Source organism: Triticum aestivum, chromosome 2B (genome assembly GCF_018294505.1).
Source record: "Triticum aestivum cultivar Chinese Spring chromosome 2B, IWGSC CS RefSeq v2.1, whole genome shotgun sequence".
NCBI lineage: Eukaryota > Viridiplantae > Streptophyta > Magnoliopsida > Poales > Poaceae > Triticum > Triticum aestivum.
In genome coordinates this window covers 713704103-713713626 of record NC_057798.1, presented here as the reverse complement: position 1 = coordinate 713713626, position 9524 = coordinate 713704103, and the positions used below count along the sequence as shown (strand labels likewise).

General features: G+C 44.8%; 1 non-coding gene across 1 annotated transcript; it reads right to left on the bottom strand.

Annotated features, from left to right (window-relative positions):
- Positions 1 to 1126: 1126 nt before the first annotated feature.
- TRNAD-GUC (transfer RNA aspartic acid (anticodon GUC)) lies at positions 1127 to 1198 on the bottom strand. Its single transcript has one exon. It is a non-coding gene; the product is annotated as a tRNA-Asp (tRNA).
- Positions 1199 to 9524: the final 8326 nt, after the last annotated feature.

The following is a 9524-nucleotide window of genomic DNA, read 5'->3' as shown; positions in this document are numbered from 1 at the left end:
CGCGCTCTCGTCGGACGCCATGCTCCCGGTGATGCGCGAACCCACCCGAGGAAGCCTCGCACAGCGCGGCGCGAGATCTGAGGGGGAACAGAGGAACCTTAACTCTGGAATTGAGGAAGGAACCGGCATTTTCTCGAGAATATAAAGGCGGAGGAGGGCCTTTGCGCGTGGGAGCTCGGAGAGCCGAAGTCGGAGTCGGATAATAGTTTCCGCTTATGTTTGAGTAATCGTTTGATTCAGTTTCAGTTGGGCTACGTGACTGCGTCAGATATGGAGTGCCTCTTGATAATCCAACGTTGAATCGAATCATATCCAACGACCACGAGAATTTTATCTATCCTTGCCCGCAAAATAAAATTTATCTATCCTTCTTTCATGATAATTCAGACTTGCTGCAACTCCCCAACTGTCGCCGCAAACTGGTAAGCCACAAGATAGAAAATTCACTTGTTCCTACTTACACTGTTCAAGAGATCCAATGTGACATTGTCGTCATTGATCAATCGGGCAAGAAGAACTTTTGGTGTTCCATCTATCTCCAGGTTTTGATTCCATCGATCTCGTGCATTCGAGGGAAAGCTTGATCGCGATTCACAAGTTGCAACCATGGCTGAGTTGCATAGATAAACAGACAGATAAATTCAGCTTCTAATTCTGTTCTGAGCTAGTAGAGTGCTGGATTCAACTCCCCCGAGAAGTTGCTGGTCTTTCATGAATCAGGGTATCGCGGAAACATGTGTCCCTTTGCTTATTCGCAAGTCCTTGTGAATTCCAGTCATTTTGTTAAGCCTGAGTTCCATAGACAGATAAATTCAGCTGCGTATTCTGAAGAAATGTTCCATGCTGAGCTACTTTTTTTTTTTAGACAACCATGCTGAGCTACTAGAGAGCTGGATTCAGAGGAACAGGGGAAGGCTGTTATAGTCTGAAGAAATGATCCACAGAACAAAGTGCATGCGGGGTGGTAGTCTAGTGAGTACGTACATTTCATCTAAAAATGAGTTGCACCGTGAGATCAGTGCCCGTTCGTGTTCATATCTGTAGCCCCTAGCAAAGAACAGTAACCTCTAAAGTAGTAACTCGGAAAAATAACAGAGCACACTAAAAAAACTGGAGTTCGACAGGGCGCCGTTGCCGGGGATCGAACCCGGGTCACCCGCGTGACAGGCGGGAATACTTACCACTATACTACAACGACTTGCTGGCAAATTTGTGTAAATCAACTTATGTTTTACAAGAAACGAGCGACTTTTAGGGCACGATGGTTTGGCATATGAATGGCCCACTGACTAAGCACCTGACACCCCTAAAAAAAACTAAGCACCTGATTCGTCCTTGGCTCGTTCTTTACATTGTTTCATGCGTTGGACCACCGCTAAAAAGTACTCCCTGCAATATAAAAAGTCCAAAGGGTAGATCCAACTAATCTTAGTCCTTAGGTCATCTTCAAAACGGACCCGCGAACCTTCCGCAACAAATCGCGCGCAGTTCCATACATTCCTGTATTGGTTTGTGCCGCGGTCAGGACGAGTTTTCTCCTGCAAAAACGGATACAAACGTGGGGTAGGGGGGAGGGGGTTGCGGGAGTCTGAACACCCAAAACATAGGATTCCAACACCCTCAGCCCACCCAATTCCCCTCCCGGTCCCATTTCCTTCCACTTTGCCCCTTCTCCCCCCTTGCTTTGCATCCGCACCCTCCACCTCCGACACCGCAGTTGTGCGTCTTTGGCCGCCACAGAGGCCTCGCCGGACATCCGCAACCAGGACCGACGTGCTCCCTCGACGGAGCTGTCCATCCTAGAACCGTTTATACCCAGCTACACTCCGCCCTCTGTCAACGCCCTACATGACGGACACCACGCCCGACTGGTGTTCGGTCAAATGCCATTGAGCTTATTTTTAAATGTTATGTTGGTTTTTAGAGTACGGAAGATGGTGAGCTACTCAACCATGGAGGATGAGTTGTTGTGCGATGCGTGGCTGGCCGTATCCACGAATTTTTCATAGGAAGGAACATAGGGGAGCCCTTCTGGGAGCAAGTGCATGAAAAATTTCACGCACGAAAGCACATTACGCCATACGACATGTACATCATTCAACCACACAACGTGAGGTTGTTGTCCTATCGGTGACTCGCAATCCAAATTAGTGTCACCAAGTTTTGCGACGTGGTTCGTCAGCTCGAGGCAAGGTGACCATTGCACGTAGCAGAGGATGAGATCGTAAGTTTTACTTCGTCTTGCTCAACTTGTTGATTAGTTCATTCACTCAATGGTGGTATACACATTATATGTAGCCCACAGGCACCACCGTGCTGCGCCACAGGACAAAGGGACAACCATTTACATGTGCACACCGTTGAGTGAAGCGGAAGGGTGAGTATGTGTGGAACGACATGATCCGTTAATGAAAAACTTGTTGGACATGGATGTAGTTGAATTAGATACATTGTTGTACTAAACTTAGTTTGCATGCTATGTATGGATGATTTGCATTATTTTCTATCTGAACTTTGATGAATATCGACCGGTTTGCGTGAGTTAAGTCCGGGTAGTTAAAATGCGTATTGCAATGTATGCGACTAGCATTGTATGTCGTCCTCCCGCATCTGTGTTCGCGAACAGGTCCCCCCGCGGACGGATGCGGGACAAAATTTGTTGGTTACCGTTGGAGATGCCCTTAGCCATGAAACCATGTCTAGATTGCCCAAATAGTGAGCACTCAACATGTTCAGCGTGTACTCCCTTTGTTTCTAACTATAAGATTCTTTTAGAGATTTCAATACAAACTACATACAGATGTATATAGACATATTTTAGAGTGTAGATTCACTCATTTTGTTTTGTATGTAGTTTATACTGGAACCTTTAAAAGACTTAGGAGCGGATGGAGTAATTAATATCATATCAAATATAAATATCAACATTAATTACACAATTAACATGCAATTGATATCTTACTACATAATGCAATCAATTAATATTCTATACCAAATACTCCCTTCGTTTTTATTTAGTCTACATATTAGATTTGACTAAAGTCAAAGTTTGCAATGTTTGACCGAGTTTAGAGAAAATAATATAAACATTCACCATAACAAATTTGTATGATGTGAACGTACATTTAATAATGAATCTAATGGTATTGATTTGTTATTGTATATGTTAATATTTTTATCTCTAAACTTTATCAAAATTTACAAAGCTTAACTTTGACCAAAACTAATACAAGAAGTAAATAAAAACAGAGGGAATATGTATCAATGACCAACATGCCATTAGTAATTGACCAAATATCTGCATGCATTGCACCCAGACATTTACTAGTGAAGAGAGAGAAGTGTCACTACCAGAATAACTGCTTACGCCGACGGCTTGATCTATGCCGACGGCCCCGTTGGCATAGATTGAGATATCCTGACGGCCTAGGTCAAGCCGTAGGCATATATCAATCTATGCCAACGGGGGCCATCGGCATAGGTAGCTAGGCTGTCGGCATCGATGGCTATATGCCTACGGTGGCGGTCGGCATAGGAAGCCCCGTCGGCACACCTGTGGGCCCGGCTACCCGGGCGGCAACGACCATTTGACGATGCGAGGCCTATGCCGACGGGCTAACGGGGGCCGTCGCCATAGCTATGCCGACGTCAAGGCCGTCAGCATATCTTTGTCGACGTCATCGATCCGCGTGCTCTGCCACGTCATCAATCTGAGCCCCTCGCCGTGTGTGGGGTGGCATAGGTATGTCGACGGCCTTGCCGTCGGCATAGGCCTGGCCCATGCCCTCTACCATGTCATCGATCCACGCCCTATGACACGTCATCGATCCAGGGCACTGTCGATCCGTGGTCGTAGCTACGCCGTCGACATAGATTTCTACTAATTTTTTCCTATTTCATTTATTTTCTCTTTTTTTATTTTTCTTTTTTCCAAAACTAATTTGATTAACTTAATGTGCCTTATGTAAAAAAAACATACCTCGATTATATATCGATCCCCCCTCCCTCATGGGCGTCGCTGCCACCGTGTCACGGAGGGGGGGAATGACCGACACATAGGGAATCTGGTTTAGACGGGACGAGGGTACCTGGGGGTAGCAAACACGTCAGGTGTTGTGGGCCCTTCTACCCGTGTGGAAGCGTGGTGGCAGGAGCAAGCACCCGGCACAGGGCTCCGGGTTGTGCCCCCCTCACGGGCGTCGCTGACGCCGTGTCATGGAGGGGGGAAACGACCACGTCGGGCTGACACAGAGGGAATCTTGGGGTGGGGTGGGCCGAGACCGTGTTCGGGGGTGTAGCTATGGTCTGGGCTATGACAACCCGGTGAAAAGGTCCATCAGTCAAACCCCGTCCGACAAAAGTCAAAGGGCTAGATTCGTTGGTCGATTGTGTCACGGTTAGACGAGACGGGGTACCTGGGGGGTAGCAAACACGTCAGGTGTTGCGGTGGGCCCTCCTACGCGTGTGGAAGCATGGTGGCAGGCGCAAGCACCCGACACACGTCTCCGGGTTGTGCCCCCCTCACGGACGTTGCAGCCGCCATGTCACTGAGGGGGAAACGGCCACGCCGGGCCGACATGGAGGAAATCTTGGGGTGAGTTGGGCCGGGACCGTGTTCGTGGGTGTAGCTATGGTCTGGGCTATGACAACCCGGCGAAAAGGTCCATCGGTCAAACCCTGTCCGGCGAAAGTCAAAGCGCTAGATCCGTCGGTCGACTGCGTCAGGGTTAGACGGGACGGGGTACCTGGGGGGTAGCAAACATGTCAAGTGTTGTGGTGGGCCCTCCTACGCATGTGGAAGCGTGGTGGAAGGAGCAAGCACCCAGTGCGTGGCTCCGGGTTGTGCCCCCCTCATGGGCGTCACTGCCGGAGTGTCACGGAGGGGGGAAACGGTCATGTCGGGCCGACACGGAGGGAATCTTGGGGTGGGTTGGGCCAGGACCGTGTTCGGAGGTGTAGTTATGGGCTGGGCTATGAAAACCCGGTGAAAAGGTCCGGTCAAACCCCATCCGGCCAAAGTCAAAGGGCTAGATCCGCTGGTTGACTATGTCAGGGTTAGACGGGATGGGGTACCTGGGGGTAGCAAACACGTCAGGTGTTGCGGTGGGCCCTCCTACGCATGTGGAAGCATGGTGGCAGGCGCAAGCACCCAACATGCGGCTCCAGGTTGTGCCCTCCCCCCCCCCTCACGGGCGTTGATACGTCTCCAACGTATCTATAATTTTTGATTACTCCATGCTACTTTGTCTACTGTTTTGGACTATATTGGGCTTTATTTTCCACTTTTATATTATTTTTGGGACTAACCTACTAACCGGAGGCCCAACCCAGAATTGCTGTTTTTTGCCTTTTTCAGTATTTCGAAGAAACAAAATATCAAACGTAGTCCAAACGGAATGAAACCTTCGGGAACGTGATTTTCTCACCGAACGTGATCCAGGAGACTTGGACCCTACTCCAAGAAGTGCCAGAGGCGGTCACGAGGGTGGAGGGCGCCCTCCCCCTGGGCGCGCCCCCTGCCTCGTGGCCCCTCTGTTGCTCCACCGACGTACTCCTTCCTCCTATATATACCTACGTACCCCCGTCAGATCATATACGGAGCCAAAAACATAATTCCACCGCCGCAACCTTCTGTATCCGCAAGATCCCATCTTGGGGCCTATTCCGGAGCTCCGCCGGAGAGGGCATCCACCACAGAGGGCTTCTACATCAACACCATAGCCTCTCCGATGAAGTGTAAGTAGTTTACTTCAGACCTTCGGGTCCATAGTTATTAGCTAGATGGCTTCTTCTCTCTTTTTGGATCTCAATACAATGATATCCCCCTCTCTTGTGGAGATCTATTCGATGTAATCTCCTTTTTGCGGTGTGTTTGTGGAGACCGATGAATTGTGGGTTTATGATCCAGCTTATCTATGAACAATATTTGATTCTTCTCTGAATTCTTTTATGTATGATTGAGTTATCTTTGCAAGTCTCTTCGAATTATCCTTTTGGTTTGGCCAACTAGATTGGTAGTTCTTGCAATGGGAGAAGTGTTTAGCTTCGGGTTCAATCTTGCGGTGTCCTTACTCAGTGACAGAAAGAGTTGCAAGGCACGTATTGTATTGTTGCCATCGAGGATAACAAGATGGGGTTTTTATCATATTGCATGAATTTATCCCTCTACATCATGTCATCTTGCTTAAAGCGTTACTCTATTTTACTTAATACTCTAGATGCATGCTTGATAGCGGTCGATGAGTGGAGTAATAGTACTAGATACAGAATCGTTTCGATCGACTTGTTTTGGACGTGATGCCTATATACATGATCATACCTAGATAATATCATAATTATTCGCTTTTCTATCAATTGCTCAACAGTAATTTGTTCACCCACCGTAGAATACTTATGCTCTTGAGAGAAGCCACTAGTGAAACCTATGGCCCCAGGGTCTATTCTCATCATATTAATCTTCATTACTTTATTTACTTGCTTTGTTTTACCTTGCCTTTTACTTTTTACTTTGCATCTATCTATCAAAAATACCAAAAATATTATCTCTATCAGATCTCACTCTCGTAAGTGACCGTGAAGGGATTGACAACCCCTAAGCGTTGGTTGCGAGTTGCTATCGTTTTGTGTAGGTACGAGGGACTTGTGTGTGATCTCCTACTGGATTGATACCTTGGTTCTCAAAAACTGAGGGAAATACTTACGCTACTTTACTGCATCATCCTCTCCTCTTCAAGGAAATCCAACGCAGTGCTCAAGAGGTAGCAAGAAGAATTTCTGGCGCCGTTGGCGGGGAGCTCATGCAAGCAAGTCAACTATACCAGGTACCCATCACAATCCCTATCTCTCGCATTACATTATTTGCCTCTCGTTTTCCTCTCCCCCACTTCACCCTTGCCGTTTTATTCGCCCTCTCTTTCCCAATCTCTTCCTATCTTTCTCTTTTGCCTTCTTCGCTTGCCCTTCTGTTTGTCCGTGTGCTAGCTTGCTTGTCGTCATGTCTAGTTCCTTATCCACTCCTATGTCTCCCGAGTTTGAAGTTCTTCACTTCAAGCAAAGGCAAGGAGAAAACTTAAAAGATGCTTGGTATAGGATGATGGAATCTTTTCGTAAGTGCATCCTAGAGGTGAACTTTAGAATTCTTCTTCGTAATTTTTATGTTGGGTTAAATATGACGCATAGACAACTCTTGGATTGCATTGCCAAGGGAAATTTTATTGAGATTGATCCCAGTATTGCGCATGAAATTATAGAGGGAATAGTGGGAACACTACCCCAAAAGGGAGGATCTCATCCTACCCAGGGAGAAACCCAAGTGTTTGAGAAAATTTGCGAAGTAACATTTTTTTTACAAAAGTCTCTTGAGCCTCTCAAAAGTGTTAGCGGAAATCTCCACCGCATGAATATGTTGATTACTCTTTGTAATAAGCGGTTGGATTCTTTAGATCTAAAATTTTCCGAATATGAAGGGAAGCAGAAAGAACCTCCCGGATTCGAGCATGACTCCGCGAAAAAAATGAAAATTAAAGATGGCAAAACTTAGATCTATCTTCGCTTTTATGCCTAGCTAGGGGCGTTAAACCATAGCGCTTGTTGGGAGGAAACCCAATTTTATTTTGTGTTATTTGTTTTTGTTCCTGTTTAGTGTTAAATTTTGTTTCTACTTTCTGTTTAGATGTGGTTTTGTGTTTTAATTAGTTTTTGTGCCAAGTAGAACCTATAGGATAAGCTATGATGATAGTTGATTTGATTCTGCTGAAAAACAGAAACTTTGCGTTCACGAGAAAAAATTCAATAAATCACAGGAATGTGCTTTTGCATTGATTATTTTTTCTGCTGTTCAATAAACAAATTTTCTAGTGCATAATATTTTGGTTGGAATTTTTAGAGTTCCAGAAGTTTGCTTTAGTTACAGATTGCTATAGACTGTTCTGTTTTTGACAGATTCTGTTTTTTGTGTGTTGTTTGCTTATTCCAATGCATCTATGGCTAATAAATTAGTTTATAAACCATAAGGAAGTTGGAATACAGTAGGTTTAACACCAATATAAATAAAGAATGAGTTAATTACAGTACCTTGAAGTAGTCTTTTGTTTTCTTTCACTAATGGAGCTCACGAGATTTCTATTGAGTTTTGTGTTGTGAAGTTTTCAAGTTTTGGGTGAATTCTTTTGATGGATTATGGAACAAAGAGTGGCAAGAGCCTAAGCTTGGGGATGCCCATGGCCCCCGCAAGATAATCCAAGGACACCAAAAAGTCAAAGCTTGTGGATGCCCCAGAAGGCATCCCCTCTTTTGTCTACTTCCATCGGTAATTTACTTGGAGCTATATTTTTATTCACCAACATGATATGTGTTTTGCTTGGAGCGTCTTGTATTATTTGTGTATTTGCTTGTTAGTTTTCCACAATCATCCTTGCTGTACACACCTTTTGAGAGATCCATACCTGAATTAGAATTTGCTAGAATACTCTATGTACTTCACTTATATCTTTTGAGCTTGATAGTTTTGCTCTATGTGCTTCACCTATATCTTTTGAGCGTAATAATTTTTGCTCTAGTACTTCACTTAGATCTTTTAGAGCACGGTGATGGATTTGTTTTAAAGAAACTATTTGATCTCTCATGCTTCACTTAGAATATTTTGAGAGTCGTTAATAGCATGGTAATTTGCTTAATGTTAATATACTTGGTATTCAAGATATGTGAAACTTTTTTTTGAGTGAATTGAATACTAAGATAAGTTTGATGCTTGATAATTGTTTTGAGATATGGAGGTGATAATATCAAAGTCGTGCTAGTTGGGTGATTATGAATTTGAGAAAAACTTGTGTCGAAGTTTGCAAGTCCCGTAGCATGCACGTATGGTTAAAGTTGTGTAACAAATTTGAAACATGAAGTGTACCTGGCTTGTGCATCCTTATGAGTGGCGGTCGGGGACGAGCGATGGTCTTTTCCTACCAATCTATCCCCCTAGGAGCATGCGCGTAGTACTTGAATTTTTGATGAGTTCTAAATTTTTGCAATAAGTATATGAGTTCTTTTGACTAATGTTGAGTCCATGGATTATACGCACTCTCACCTTTCCACCTTTGCTAGCCTCTTCGGTACCGTGCATTGCCCTTTCTCACCTTGAGAGTTGGTGCAAACTTCGCCGGTGCATCCAAACCCCGTGATACGATACACTCTATCACACATAAACCTCCTTATATCTTCCTCAAAACAGCCACCATACCTACCTATTATGGCATTTCCATAGCCATTCCGAGATATATTGCCATGCGATTTCCATCATCATCATGACATACATTACTTTTGTCATATTGCCATTGCATGATCATGTAGTTGACATCGTATTTGTGGCAAAGCCACCATGCATTATTTTTTATACATATCACTCTTGATTCATTGCACCATCCCGGTACACCACCGGAGGCATTCATATAGAGTCATATCTTGTTCTAAGTTTCGAGTTGTAATCCTTGTGTTGTAATCAATAGAAGTGTGATGATCATCATTATTATAGC